This window comes from Protopterus annectens, chromosome 14.part0, assembly GCF_019279795.1.
Source record: "Protopterus annectens isolate FY-2018-M chromosome 14.part0, PAN1.0, whole genome shotgun sequence".
Taxonomy (NCBI): domain Eukaryota; kingdom Metazoa; phylum Chordata; order Ceratodontiformes; family Protopteridae; genus Protopterus; species Protopterus annectens.
In genome coordinates, this window is record NC_056748.1 from 939,115,205 (window position 1) to 939,130,525 (window position 15,321).

Consider the following 15,321-nt stretch of genomic DNA (forward strand, 5'->3'; position numbering starts at 1 on the left):
GGTTGTAGGTGCATACGGTTGAAAAGAAGTCTCAGGAATTTGTATGTAGGGTTGGTGTAGGATTTTGAGTGAAGACGTTTGAGGTGAATTGAGTAACAGAGTTATTAAATAGATGAGGAAATGTAATAAAGCTGTATGGAGGGGTAGGGGGTGAAGGCTGTCTGGATTAATTGGGGAATGAGTAACTGTAATGCACAAGTTATGATAGTATGTAGAAATATAGGCAGATGGAAGAAAGATTGTTAGTGTGATGAGGAGAAATAGTATGTTGGTGGTTGTGTTTTCAGCATTATTGAAAAGTCTAGAGTAGCTGTGGGTGGCTAGGGGTGAGATAGAGAGGAGAAGAAAAATTAGATAGCTTAATTGAGTGTGTGGTAGGATAGGTGGGAACTTGATTGGTAGATTTGGATTTGCTAGGTCTAGGAGTGGGTGTGTCAGAGTGGGAGAGTATATCTTGGGAAAGTGGGGGTGGGTGGGAATGGGGAGAAGAGTAGGGAAGCGGAGTGAGCCTAAGCGTAGCAAGGGTGAATGTATCAGTCTGCAATTCTCAAATATTTTACCCACAAATTTTGAAAAAATCCTGATTCCTCCCACATTCAGCCCATACAAGTTCACTACATAAAAAACTCCTCTCCAAACTTAAATGCTCTTCTACTGGTACTGGCCAACTAGCCAATGAATACCTTAAACTTGTTGCAGGTGCTATTGCTTACCCCATATCCATCCTTATAAGTCAGTCCATTACTGAGCAATATGTGCCATCACTATGGAAATAGTCCCATGTTATCCCTCTACATAAAGGCAGTACGTCCACAGATTTTTTAACTATAGACCCATTGCCATCCTCTCCCCACTAACAAAAATACTGGAAAAATGTATTCACTCCCAACTTCTCAATCATCTTCTGAAAAACAACCTTGTATCCCCCCCACCCAACATGGTTTCTAGTACAACAACAGCGTTAATTAGTTTCATCAACACAGTGAACCAACATAGGAACAATGGGTTGCTTACCTCCTCTATATTTCTCGATTTATCGAAGGCCATCAGTACTGTTTCCGACTAAAAACTTCTACAAGCTAACCTCCCTCGGCCTCTCTCATTCAGCTCTTAGCTGGTTCATTAGTTACTTAACCAACCATCAACAAGTAGTGAAATGGCAAAATGAACTGTCTTCTTCTCTACCTGTCTCTGTTGGTGTACCCCAAGGGTCTGTTCTAGGTCCCCTCCTCTTCACAATATTTACAAACAGGCTATGTCCAGCCACCCAACATGCTACATTGGTTCATTATGCGGATGACTCCTCCCTCATATGCTGTGCTCCATCCCTACCTGCTGTACTCAACAAAACACAACAGTCCTTTCTGGACATAGAAAAATACCTTTAAAATTCACAACTGATTCTTAACCCTTTTAAAACAAAACTAATGCTTTTCTCCAGTACTAAAAAATCTATGGACTCTACTTCTTTCACCATTTATTCATCTAACAGTACCCTTATTGAAGCAGTTGATCATACAAAGCTACTAGGAGTCACCATAGACAGGGACCTCAAATTTGATACCCCACTTATCAAGAAAGTACACTTTAAACTAGGCTCCCTATATAGAATAAAGTCTTTCCTGATTCCACCAGACACACCATCTATAGAACCCACCTTCTGTTCACTCTCTTATATGCCTCACCTGTTTTCACTAACTTAAGAAAATGTAATTTAAACTAGAATCTTGCTATTATAAAGTAGCCAGATTTGCTTCCAGCCAACCTGCAAGAAATCATCACTGCAAGGTACTGCACCAACTCTACTTGCTGGAACTTCAAAACCTTTTAATGTATAACCAACTAGTTCTAACTCATTCTTCTGTGTATCACCCTGATAACTACCCATCTATTGGCAACCTAGAGCAGCCCTACTCCAGCAGTAGAATGTTAAGGTATTCTAATAAATTGCTCTTGAAGGTCACAAAGTCAAACAATAGCTACGGGGATTCCCTATACTCGTACAAACTAGTCAAAATTTGGAATGATATACCTCAAAATGTATTCAACACTAAGAATACTTCTAAATTCAAACTACTACTAAAGGAACATTGTAATAACGCTTGGCTTTTCTCCTGCACTAAACCTGGGTAGCAGTTCTAATTAAACAGATATCTCCTACCCTCCACTTAGCTCTCTCGCCCCTTATTCCTCATCTAACTTTCTCCTTTTCCTTTATTCCTTCTCTTTTCCTAGGTTGCCTGCTTCAGTCTTTTACCTACCAGGCTACAGTTTCCTTTCCTTTGAATTGTATTCATTCAGTTTATCCCTAAGTTTATTAGGTTTCATGCTACTTAAATCATTTCATTCCATTTTTTAGACTCATATTTGTTACTTCATATTAATTTCTGCACATGTATCCTTCATGTATTCTGTACTGTATACATTATGCAATCAAACATCATTATTGTATTATGATAACATTGTAATTGTGGAGCTCTTCTCCCCCGGCCTCCGCTGAAAATGGGCCATAGTAGACCCAGTTGGACTCTCCCAGTAAACAAATGGAAATAAATAACCTATTGATGGATGAGTAGTCTGTAACTTGCAAAAACTCTGCTCTGTATAATATTGTATAAAAAGTACACAGTTAATATAGTTCTCTTTCTCTCACCTGTGTCCAGCCTGATCTTTGTCGCCAAAGAGGGATAGTAGGGAAAATCATTAACTTAAATACTTCACAGTGTACCTGCCCACCCCTGTACTGTAACTACACCAAAAAAAGTTTCTGTTCTGAAGGTCAGTACAAGAAAAGGACTGAGCCCTCAGTGCTGTGTAGTGTAGTTAGTGCATCAGCTAGCATAAGTTGGATCACTGTAGATTTGAAGTGAAACATACTTGTTTTAACCTAAACATTTTTTTTACATCTAGTCATTTCCTAGCTACTGTGGGTCTTGTAATAGCCCTGTTAAAGACATTTTAATGGTTAGAGAAGAATGCCTGAGCGATAGCAGCAAAACCCTATTTAGTTGATAGTGACTGATCAGTTGTGTGGAACTTTGTAATGCATCTTGACTTTGCTGTTGTTTTTTGGGTATCAACCACTACTAACCACAGTTCCAAAATATGCATTAAATCAGCCATCTGAGACAAGTTGTATCATCACCCACTTAGCTTAGAGCCGGTTTTCTCTAGCTGTACATCTCTCAGAGGGTACCAAACAAGCTTCCACATCATCATTTTTCTTGTTTGTTTTCAGAAGTGCGCTGTTTTTGGGATTCCCAATGAGATGAATGATTGGTTCTTTATAGTGGATATCTGTTATTGGGGGCTCAGCAGGAGATGGTCCCTTCTTTTTGGAGAGTGGAAGTAGATTTCACTAAACCTTACTAGAGCCTCAATTATTTTTTTCGTTCTATACCCTATATGTCTTAGGATGTGATATACTGATGTATTTAGACTTGTGCATTAAAAAGAATGATGTCAAGGCAGCCAAGGACATGTGGGAAGAGACTATACAGAAGATAATATACAGAAGATAATAAAAAAGTTAAACTGGAGGTTCCTCGTTATGGATGTGGATAGTAAGATGCAAGCAGTGAACATGTTCCTTCAATCTAATATACATGCCAGGCATTTTTTTTTTATCAGTCAGAGAAGAAGTTGTTGATGGCAGTTGAGAGTTAAAGGAATTTTTGTGGGAGAAAGGGCAACCGTTAAGTGGGATAAGTTGTTTCTCACCATAAAGCTAGGTGGTTTAGGGTTACTTGATTTGAAAGGGAACTTTACAGCTGTGCATTTAATGTTGATCTATATAACTCAAGCAGAAGGTTATAAATCAAGGGGGGGGGGTCAAGAGTTGAGAGACTAGGCTTTTTGATGCAAGTTCATAAGGAGAATAGTAACAAACATACAAGATATATTCATGAAATAGAATGTATTCTGAGAACTAAGTCTGGAATTGAAAAAGATTTTACTGATAGGGATTTTGTCGATAGTCATAAGCTACTGGAATAAAATAATTAATCAGGGAAAGGTAGCAGACTGGCATGAGGCTGTCCAGGAGTTTGTAGTGTAGGTTAAAGATTTCCTTCACTGTCATGATATGTTAACATTCTTTATGCAAAGAAAAAGTAGAGCGAAGTGCTAAGTGAAAGACCATGTCTGTTAGAGTTAGTTGAGCGTGAACAGAAGGTGTGGTTAGTAAAGGATAATTAGTAGGCATGTAACATATTGCACGGCAAGTATAAGAATGAATCAGAGATGGTTAGAAAGAATGGGAAAAGGGAGTAGAAAGGCAGTTTATAAATAAGAAAGAAGGAATGGGAAAAGGGAGTAGAAAGGCAGTTTACAAAGAAACAAAAGGATGAAGCATGTTGGACTTCTGAGTCACCTACAAAGTCCAGAAGGTTTAGGATTTATGCATGGAATTGCTTGCATACATATTTTATACTCCAAGTAGACTTCAGAGAGTTTTTTTTTTGGAGATGTGAGTTGGAAGAGGGAAGCAACTGGGAATGTTTTGGGGGAGTAGAAGGAGTTGGCAGATTTATGTATACACAAATGTTGAAGAAACAAATTGTAATAACCAAGGAAGTGATTCTTTTGAGTTGGAATATAGGATGTGAATTGTCTAGACATTGTGAGATCTTACTATGTTTAATGCTGTTGGTTGAAAAAAAGCAGTTGCTAGAAAATGGAAATCTGAATCTATCAGCTGTGACCGATGTTTTGAATATAATAAAGGAGAATTGAAGGTGAGGTAATTAAAAAAGGGGTATAACCAAAATGTCATAGAAGAAATTTTTGAAAACCATACATGTAGAGTAATACCAAATTCCTGCCTTCCCTTAAGAGACGTTAGATTTAAGGGAGGGCAAGAACTGAGCAATGCATGTACTGTTGGAAAGAATGAAAATTGTTCAGCAGAAAACGTGTATAGTTTATTTCACAGTGGAAATAATGGAAACTGTTACATTTTGTTTTCCTTTTTATTAATGTATATAAACCTGTGTTGCAATTTAAAATGTGATAATTTAATAAAGATGTTTAAAACATTTTATTTAATTGGATTTATTTATTTGTGTGCGAGTGTGTGTGTGTGTGTGTGTGTGTGTGTGTGTGTGTGTGTGTGTGTGTGTGTGTGTGTGTGTGTGTGTGTGTGTATATTTTGAACAGAACCACCAGTATATGTACGTATATGCATGCATATATGATGCATAATTTGTGTACCATATTCACATCTTGTCTCGCTGTTCTAAGAATGTCACTTTAAACAAAAAGTTGGTATATAGAAATGCTTAAAGTTAGAGTCTGTAAGAGGATTTTTCCAGTGCCCAAAATTTTTCTGGATTTATGGAAGCATAATACCATTTACCTATATACTTAGCCACCTGTACACACATCTGCAGATGTTTTGTACAGATGTGGTAAAGATGGCTCATGTTTGTACTTCACTTTGACGGCAGACATGATACCTTCTTTTGTCTTTTCTGCTAAAATTTCAGTGACTAAGGAATGCATCCTTTTTACAGGTAGGTTTTTGGACAAATACAAAGATAAATGTTTTACTTCAATTACACTAGAAAGTCGCAAGCTGTTTGGTACATGCATTGTTTTGCCAAAATTCACTATAATTACAGATTCAATGTACTTTAAATAGTAGGTCAGAGGGTAATTAGCTGTTTATCACTTAAGTTTTCTTTCCAAAGTTCGTTATTATTACAGATTCAGGCCATTTTGATTAGTAGGCTAGACTGTAAATTATAGTACTTAGTCTGGTTAACAACTGCATAAACTATACATTTCCAAACTTAAAAATACTGCTCTGACAGAGTAACATTGATAGGAATTGTTACTAGAAAGCATACCTTGCGATGTCTTTTGGCTTTTCCCGGTTAGGGGTCGCCACAGCGGATTACCAATCCACAGTTGGATTGGCAGTGGCCGAGTTGCCAGACCGGCATCCAGCCTCCACAGAAGACACACACACGCACCTACCTGCCTATCTTTAAAGCTCACTCGACCACAGAGAGGACATGCAGACTCTGCACAGAAGGTGCTCCAGCCGAAAATCGAACCGAAGAACCTGTTGCTATGAGGCAACAGTGCTAACTGCTGCATCAGAAAGCATCTGGAAAAAAATACTTCCGCATGTGACTGCTCACATGTTAGGTGCTGCTGCAAGAGATGGCTTTTTGTTTGCTAATTCTACCACTGACATCTTGAAGTCATTGTTTGAGAAGGAGAGACATTGTTGAACCACACCACAAAGCTGATCATTCAGCAATTCTCCTTTTCTTAGAAACATCCCAATTTCAGGGGAAAAAATGCCTACATATTAAGACAAACCCTAAAAATGTCCTTCATCTAAGCAACTTAAATCTATGTCTTCGAAATTTCTTGATAAGAAGGATGAGTAAGGCAGTGAGTGATATCTAAAGCACATTAAATACTCTCTAATTTTGAAGTTTTATTTTTTTAAGTTTATAGCTTTTTTCATTGCTGATGTGTTACAGAGCACGCTATTCTGTTTTTGTTATGTTTATCTTTAATCTAATGGCTGCGTTGAGAGAGCGAGTACTTTAGTTTATAATTAATGACCAGTCTGATATTTTTTATTCTTTAGACGTTAATTGTGTTAGTATTTATGCCAGGAGGATTTATTCAAAGTCCTGTGGCATTCATTTTTTTTTTTTTTTTTTTAATGATCTTAATCTAAGGTTAGTTAAGTAATGCTTTGTTGCAGGGGTATAAATTCCTGACCAAGATGTCCCAGGTTTAGTTTGGTCTGGATACCTGAGGAGCCAGCACAGGAAGATGGAAGTGAGAGGTTGATACTAGCTTCTGCACTGTTCAGTGTCTGCAGTTCTGGCACTTTAACATTGAATGGGTGTGTGGAATGACTTCCTGTCAGAAGGGCAAGATCCCAGTAATTGTGGTCCCACATAGATGAAAAATGAAGTGTGACTGATGAACAGAGACAGCAATTTCAATATTTGCTATAATCATTGTATCTCAATGTACGTGACACCTTCACTCACACTGTTCTGAAGATCATAGTTAAACTCCTAATAGCCCATGCATCATGCCATGCTGTTGATGGTTATCTCTGTAACACGTTTCAGGTATTGTTGACCACCACAGTAAGGCAGGCGCACATATCAGCCCCAAGGAGGGGGGTTAGGAATTATCAGAACTACTTCTGAGCTCTGCATCATGAATAACAAACTGGGTGTAGTTATCTAATCCTGTCATGGGTTTACCTTCAGTATCCAAATATGCAGTGCAGTTTCCTTTGGTAAATCTGGCATTACTTCACTTGCCATATAGATAATGTTCCACTTAAGTCTGATAGTCATCAGGGAATTTGGTACATTTGTTGATAACATGCTCACCTCTGACCACCATGCTGATGTGATGTTTAGAAAATCATTCACCCTTGTACATGTTTATTCTTTATGCATCTCCTGAAGATTTAAATAAGTTATTTTTCCACTTTATTCCTCCCTCATAAGGTCCATCATTGAGCAGTGTTGCCTTTATCATGTACCTTGCTGAGCATCTAAAGCACATTGAGACATCCTTGTTACCTTTCCCAAAAGATCTTGAATTTCAATATCTGTAGCTAGTGTGATAGATTAGAATACCTTGTCCCTCTTATCAGCATTGTAGACTTCTTACCCTTCCCTACTGTGAATGATCTTGCACTCTTTGAACTCCACCACTTAAAGAAGCAGTGATAAAGCAAATGCCCATTCTAGGGACTTAAACCTATACTAAGACATCAACAGCACCAAATGGCATAACAGATACTTAACCCGATGTATTCCCCATTTGTGGAGTAAGCTGCCATTGAATATCAAGTAGTGTACTTCCTTAGCAGCCTTTAAAACCAGTCTGGGTGACTGAATGGGTGATTGCAAATTTTCACCTGGGATATATGGGGAAAAATCTGTTTAATAAGGCCATTGTTAATCTCCCATCAGTGCGGGTTGATGTGATTAAGCTTCTGGATGGTCTCCTTGGCCATAAATTTAGTAAGAACTTATGACATGGCCCCACAGGGCTGTTGGTTAGTTCTCTAGACTTAAGAAAAGTTACAGTCCATCCATAAATGTGTCTGTTCCTGGCAGGTGTGGGGGATGAAGTGTTGAAGTGCCACCTGCCCCCCCCCCCCAGATTATCTTGAAATTGAGCTCTTATAGGTGATGATTTATTAAGTACGGTTTAATAATGTCATAAAAGAGGTAATCAGTGCTGAAGTATATGGGATGAAGGGAAAGAATAGTAGAAATATGTTGGTTAATAGGTAAGGAAGTAAGAGATTTATTTGTACAAAACATTACCAATGATAAATTGATTCCATGTGCTAATAAAAAGGCATGTGATATGTCAGTTATAGAATATTTTAAAACTGTATGATATTCAAGATTATTTTTTAAAAGTTATTTATGATAAGGCAACTGCAGTGATTGTGCAGCAGTGGTGGTTTTAATTCCCTGTATAGATGCAGATGCCTAGAAACTAAAATTTCCCTTTAAAAACACTTCTGAATTGTATCAGTAACTCAGAGCACTGTCCCTTGAATTTAGTATTATATAGCCTAGATTGTTATTTAGTCTGTAGACCTAAAAGCACCCTTAGTCAGCCCACTACTAACCCCTGCTACACTGCACCTTTGTAGCTCACCCAGTAAAGGACCTGACATCATGGGTATGCAGTTTCCGATTTTTTCTGCAGCCAGTTTGGTGGATGTAGGTGTATTGAGACAATGTAACAAATGTTCAGTGACAACCATTTAATCCTGAAAGAAGCAAATACTGTGTGCGAGAGATGTATATATGCAATATTGCTGGAGGTAAAACTCTCACAATGACTAATAATAATAATCTGGTTGTCAGAAACGCGCACAAGCTACACCCAACACACACACACACACAATCACACATAGACCTACTTACTCTGATGTACTTTAATGCAATCTTTCCAAACCCCCAAAGACCTCCCAGACATTCCACCTGCAAAATTTATCCTCACAAAATCCAAAAGCACTCAAAAGAAACAACACCTAACACTGCACATACAGCCTAAACCAGAGGAACCTCAACTACCAAGCCCATAAGGCAAGGCATTGCACTACCCAGGACTATACTCATAGGGATTCCATTCTAATACATAACTGATGCCCCACTTACCAGGCTGAACAAGGAGAAAATAATGGTCACTTGCCTATCAGATGGCTGGAGTCCGCTAAGTTACACATGCTCAGGTTATTGCTCCAGAGATACCAGTGTGATTCAGTCTTAGTTCATGTAGGTAAAATGACCTGATACGGTAGGGTCAGTTTGCACCTCTCCTTTCTAGTCTTTAGTATATTGGCTAAACATTATCCTCCCCCTATAGAGATTGCTTACCAGAAGTAAGCCCAAAACTAACTCCAAAAAACAAACCACCCTGGTGGAATCTAAAACTTAACAGGTTGTAGAGCAAAAGAAAAAAGTCCTAGCTAAAATTAGGTAGTGTAACACCGAAAGCAATAACTCTGTCATCAAACTGAATAGATATCCAAGAGGACTAATTAACCCCAACAAAGTAAATTTTGAGGTAAAGATGTCGTCCCAGACCAAGGGCAACCATAAGGCTTTATTTAGCTATGTCCAAAAACTCAGGCAGCACACAAGAGTATGCTGATCTCTTGGTAAATGGAGTCATGCTCATGGAACTGAGAGATGTAGCAAATCTATCTGCAAAATTCATCTTCATCTTTACCCCCCTTTCACCTCCAGTTGCTCTTTAGGGAATACCATGTAATGTAATCCTTCAAACTATCGGTAGGAAGCAAATCTTAAATGCATTCTCTAAAACCAGGTATACAGCTTAGATGGAACCCAGAATGCATCCTAAATAGCTTGCAATACAACTTGGCAGGGCCACTAGTGTCACTATTCAACCACTGCTTCAGAACAGGCTCCATATCACATGAGTGGAATACTGCAGTGATCATTCTGCAGAAGGGCAAACCATCAATGGATTGTGAGAACTACAGACTCATTAGTCTGACTAGTCTTGTATGCAAAGCCATGGAAAGAATTATCATGGAGATGATTAACAATGACATAGGAAACCTTCAGACACAGGACCCAACCCATTCTGGTTTAATCAAAGGCAGGTCATGCCTACTGAACCTGATAGACTTCTTTGAGAAGGTCACCAAGGCAGTGGATGTGACCAAAATGGTGCATACTGCCTCCCTTGACCTTGCCAGGGCATTTGATACAATACCCTACTCTTGACACTGCAAATAAAATCAGGGAATTAAGCTTAAACCCCTACGTATCTCGATGGATATCTAATTGACTCACAGGCAGGACCCAGGAAGTTAAGATTGGAAAGACCACCTCCAGAAAGAGGCTGATCACCAGTGGAGTCCCCCAAGGCTGTTTGCTGATTCCACTCCTCCATATCATCTGTTTTTGGATGTCAAGGCCAAAATCAAGGGCCTTTGACTTACCAAGTTTGCACATAATTGAAAGCTAAGAGCAATCCTAGAACCCCCCCCCCCAAAAAAAAAAAAAAAAATACTGACATCTTACAGGAAGGTCTGACACAGACAAATGACTGGTGCCAAAGCCATAGCTTAAAACTCAATGCCAAGAAATGTATAATAGTTCCTTTTAGGAAGTTAGCCATCTAGGGAAACTACCTCATTGATAAAACTCCCCTAAAATTAGACTCAATAGTCAGGGATTTAAGGATTCATGTAGATTGTAACTTATTTTTCAACCAACATGTGTCAAAGGTCGCAAGAAAATTATTCTATGTCACTCAACATATAAGCAAGGTCATGGCATTTAGATCCAGGGAAGTCATTGTGACACTGTACTCTGCCATCATCAGACTCTTCATTGAGTATAATACCTCTTTCAGTATGTACCTGACCAGACACATGCAACAGCTGTCATGTCCACACTGGTTCCTGACAAATAGAATACAGGGTGTAAACAAAATGTCCTGTGCAAATTGCCTTGAAGCCTGTGCTGAGAGGCAATTTGTCTGGTAGACAGGACAATCTTGTATCCTACTCTAATGGATCTTTTTCATATCTACAAAATGAACATCACCAGGACTACTAGATCTAAGCATTTAAACTTTGCTTATGAATAAAATAGGACATGTTGGAGAGACGGGTAAGCATCTCAGAGAATACCCATTCTCTGGAATAGGCTTCCCATCTGTGTGAAGCAGAGCCCTTCACTAATCCTATTCAAGAACAACATGGACCAATGGATAGGAAATCATAAATTCATCCCTGGTCTGATACCTGTGTCTCTGATGGACAGAGACCGATGTTAAATCATGCCCCAACTAACGTATATTCCATAAAATAACCTCCATTGCAAAATAACTCATGGGATACACTTGGGTTGTATGGCTAAGCTTATAAAGGCCCCAGTATTCATTAGTCTAGTATAACATATGAACCTAAATGGCTGACTAACCAGAGAGACTGACGTTGAAATTGTGGTGCGTCAGGGATGCCCAACTGATTTGGTAATGAATGCTGTTTAAGAAAAACTATTTATTTAGTTAGTTATTTGGGTGGCCACGGTGGTGCAGCGGTTAGCGTTGCTGCCTCACAGCAAAAGGTTCTCCAGTTCGATCCTCAGCTGGGGTGCCTTCTTTGTGGAGTCTGAAAGTCCTCCCTGTGGTCACCTGGGTTTCCTCCGGGTGCTCCGGTTTCCTCCCACATCCCAAAGACATATTGTAGGTGGATTGGACACACTAAATTGGCCCTAGGCGTGAGTGTGTGTGTGTGTGGGCCTTCTGTGGAAGGTTGGGCGCCAGGCTGGCAACTCAACACCGTAAAACACTGCCAATCATGAGCGGACGGTGATCCGCTGTGGCGACCCCTAAACGGGAAAAGCCGAAAGAAGAAGAAGATGATTTAGTTAGTTATTTATTTGTTAACCGGGAAAGTCCAACTTGGAACTAGCCAGTTTTCAGTGGAGGCCTGGGGAGAAACACTCCAGACGCACATCTTTTGTAACGTGGGAGGAAACCAGAGCACCCAGAGGAAACCCACATGAACCCAGTGAGGACAAGCAGACTCCTCACAGAAGGCACCCCAGCCGAGAATCGAACCGCAGAACCTCTTGCTGTGAGGCGACAATGCTACCACTGCACCACTGCGCTGTCCTGAATAAATAATTGTGAGACAAATATGAATCGTGGACTTAGTGAAATTGTCCATAATAATCTATCATGCAGATGGTAAGTGTTGTCATGAAGGATGATTGTTTCCTTCTGAGGATGGTTGGATTAGATTTAAGTTGAGAAAAATTTAAGAATTTGGAGAAATAAGTAGATGGTGTATATATATATATATATATATATATATATATATATATATATATATATATATATATATATATATTTGGATTCACTTCAGAATCTTTTGAAAACTTCAAATTTCATATGGTCGAGACCATATGAACGAAGTTTCTTAACTTCAAAACTCTGAAATGCATCCAAAAAGAACACAAAACCATGTTCCCACACCCCCCCCACTACTTAAATATACCAACTCCAAGATCGCACTACAGTGAGGAAAATGGAACGTATCCCATTTCGCGCTGTATGCAGATCTCCATTCAGAATGTTCGAAGTTTTAAAACATCCATCATATGGTACCGACCATATGAAATTCGAAGTTTTCAAACTTTGAGATTCTGAAGTGAACCCATATACATATATATATATATATATATATATATATATATATATATATATATATATGTATGTATATATATGTATGTATATATATATATATATATATTTATTTATTTATTTAAATTTGTTGACCGGGAGTGTCCGACTGGACGTGGGTCCATTTTCAGCGGAGGCCCGGGGAGAAAAGCTCCACAGTAAAATAAACAGACAGTAGTTACATTGGATTACATAGTGATTAACAATTTAACATAGAAATTACTTACAACATATTTACAGATGAAGAACTTAGTACATCAGTAGACAACTAGAATCTTTATCTGTGAAGTACATAACAGGCATTAACAAATGTAACAATGAGAAGTTCCAGCTGTATAATAAGTACTAGGCTTATGAGCATCTGAGCTTGCTATCATCAAGGTAGTTAGTGGAGGTGAAAGAAAGGCAGTAGTTGGATGGGGTGGATGATATTAGAGTGGGAGTTGCAAGGGCATAGCCAGCATGTTTTTAGGTGCGCTTTTAATAAAGTTTTGAAGTTGGTGCATGATGGTACGGAGGTAATTATGGGTGGGAGTGAGTTCCATAATTTGGCTATGGCGCAAGAGAATAGTGCTTCACCAGCAGAGTTATTGGCTTTAGTGATCTGCAAGTGATTTTTGTTGCTGGATCTTAGTGGTCTGGTGGTGCGATAGGGTTGGAGTAGATTCTGGAGGGATGGGACATTTAGTGGATGGTTTACTAGTTTGTGGGCGAGTGAGAGTTGATACCACTGAAGGAGGTGAGGGAGTTCAAGCCAGCCCAGTTCAGCAAGTGAGAGACAGTGGTGACTATGGTAGGATGCCCCTGTGGCTAATTTTGCGATTTTGTTGTAGCAGGTTTCTAGCTTGTTTAGATCACATTGCCTTAGGTTGGTATATACTGGAGAGGCATAAAGTAGGGTGGAGATAAGGTGGGAATTTGCTATTGAAATCTTTGCTGCTTTGGTGAGAAATTGTTTATTTCTGTATAATGCTCCTAGTTTTTTGTGGACTTTTTTTATGGTCATGGATATGTGAATGTCAAATTTTAGTTTATTGTCTATTTCCACTCCTAGCAATGTGGTGTGTTCAGTTGGGTATATAGTGGTGTTGTCTTTTGCTGTGATGTTAGTGAGAGTTGTTTTGAGTATGTTTGGTGGGTTGGAAGATGAGAAGTTTAGTTTTGTTTGGGTTGAGTATTAATTGGGCATCGGATAACCATGTTTCAACAGAGGAAAAGGCTTCCTGTGTGACTTTTTGCAGTTTGGGTAGGGACTGGGCTGAGCAGATGATGATAGAGTCATCTGCGTATTGGATGAGTGTGCCATGTTTGGTGGCAGAGGCTAGATTATTGGTGTAAACAGAGAAAAGTAGGGGTCCAAGGATGGATCCTTGGGGAACCCCTATGGAGACAGGTAGTTGGGGAGATATGTCATTCTGCCATACAACGGATTGTTGGCGGTCAGACAGGTAACTCTGAAACCAGTTGGTGAGTGATTGTGAGAAGGATAGGTTATTGAGGACAGAGATAAGTTGTTTGTGTGGGACCATGTCAAATGCTTTAGATAGGTCTAGGAAAGTAGCAGAGGAGAGATAGCCATTGTTTTATGCTGAAGGATAGTGTTTGTAAAGGAGAGTAAGGCAGTGGTGGTGCTATGGTTTGGTCGGAAACCATGCTGAGTACTGGAAAGGAGGTTGTTAGTAAGGAGGTAGTGTGAGACCTGAGAGTGTATGCATCTCTCTAGTATTTTGGAGAGTGGAGAGAGAATAGCTATGGGACAGTAACTGGTTAGTTCTGCAGAGGGTCCGCCTTTGTGGAGGGAATTATATGTGAGACTTTCCACAATGTGGGAACGTAACTTTCTGACAGAGATCGGTTAATCAAGATGGATACTGGGTAGGCCAGAGCATCAGCTGCGATTTGTAGGTATTCACTTGGGAGGTTGTCTGCTGGTAATTTGGTGGGTTTAAGTTTAGTTAAGAGTTTTTTATGTTGGAGGTAGGTACAGGAGAAAAAGAGAAGGCAGTGGGGAGATTACTAGTTGAAGGTGTGGGTTGGAGGGGAGCCGGGTTGTGTTGTTTAGCTAGTGATAGTATGGTTTGGGTGAAGTGTGTGTTGAATGAGGTAGCAATATTTTCTGAGGAGTGAGGGATGTTAGGAGGAGGGGTACTGACTTTACCTGGGTGGAGGATGGAGTTTATGGAGGACCAGAATTGTTTGGGGCTGTGTTGTGAGGAGTCTAGGGCAGACTGGTAGTATTGGAATTTGTCCCGTTTTATTAGCTTTTTGACTCTATTGCATAGTTCTAGGAATTTCTGTCTAGCTGCGGGGGTTTTGGTTTTGCGCCAGTGCTCCTTCTGACTTAGTGGTTTTCTGTAGCCATGGGGAGGGTTGTGCTTTGGTTCTGGAAAATCTTATGGGAGCATGGTAATTAAGGATGTTCAGGAAGGTAGTATTAAAAGATTCAACTGCGTCATCTAGACTGAGGTACTTTAGAGCATGCCAGTTACATTCTTTGAGGGATGAGATGAATGTGAGTGGGTTAAAGTTTATTTTTTTACGTATTTGACGATAGATGACAGGTTTAGCTTGGTA

General features: G+C 39.5%; 1 protein-coding gene across 5 annotated transcripts in view; it reads left to right on the forward strand.

Annotated features, from left to right (window-relative positions):
• The window catches only part of KAT6B (lysine acetyltransferase 6B), a 2,279,653-nt gene that overhangs the window by 1,397,376 nt on the left and 866,956 nt on the right, over nt 1-15,321 (forward strand). The gene's annotated exons all lie outside the window — the stretch shown is intronic.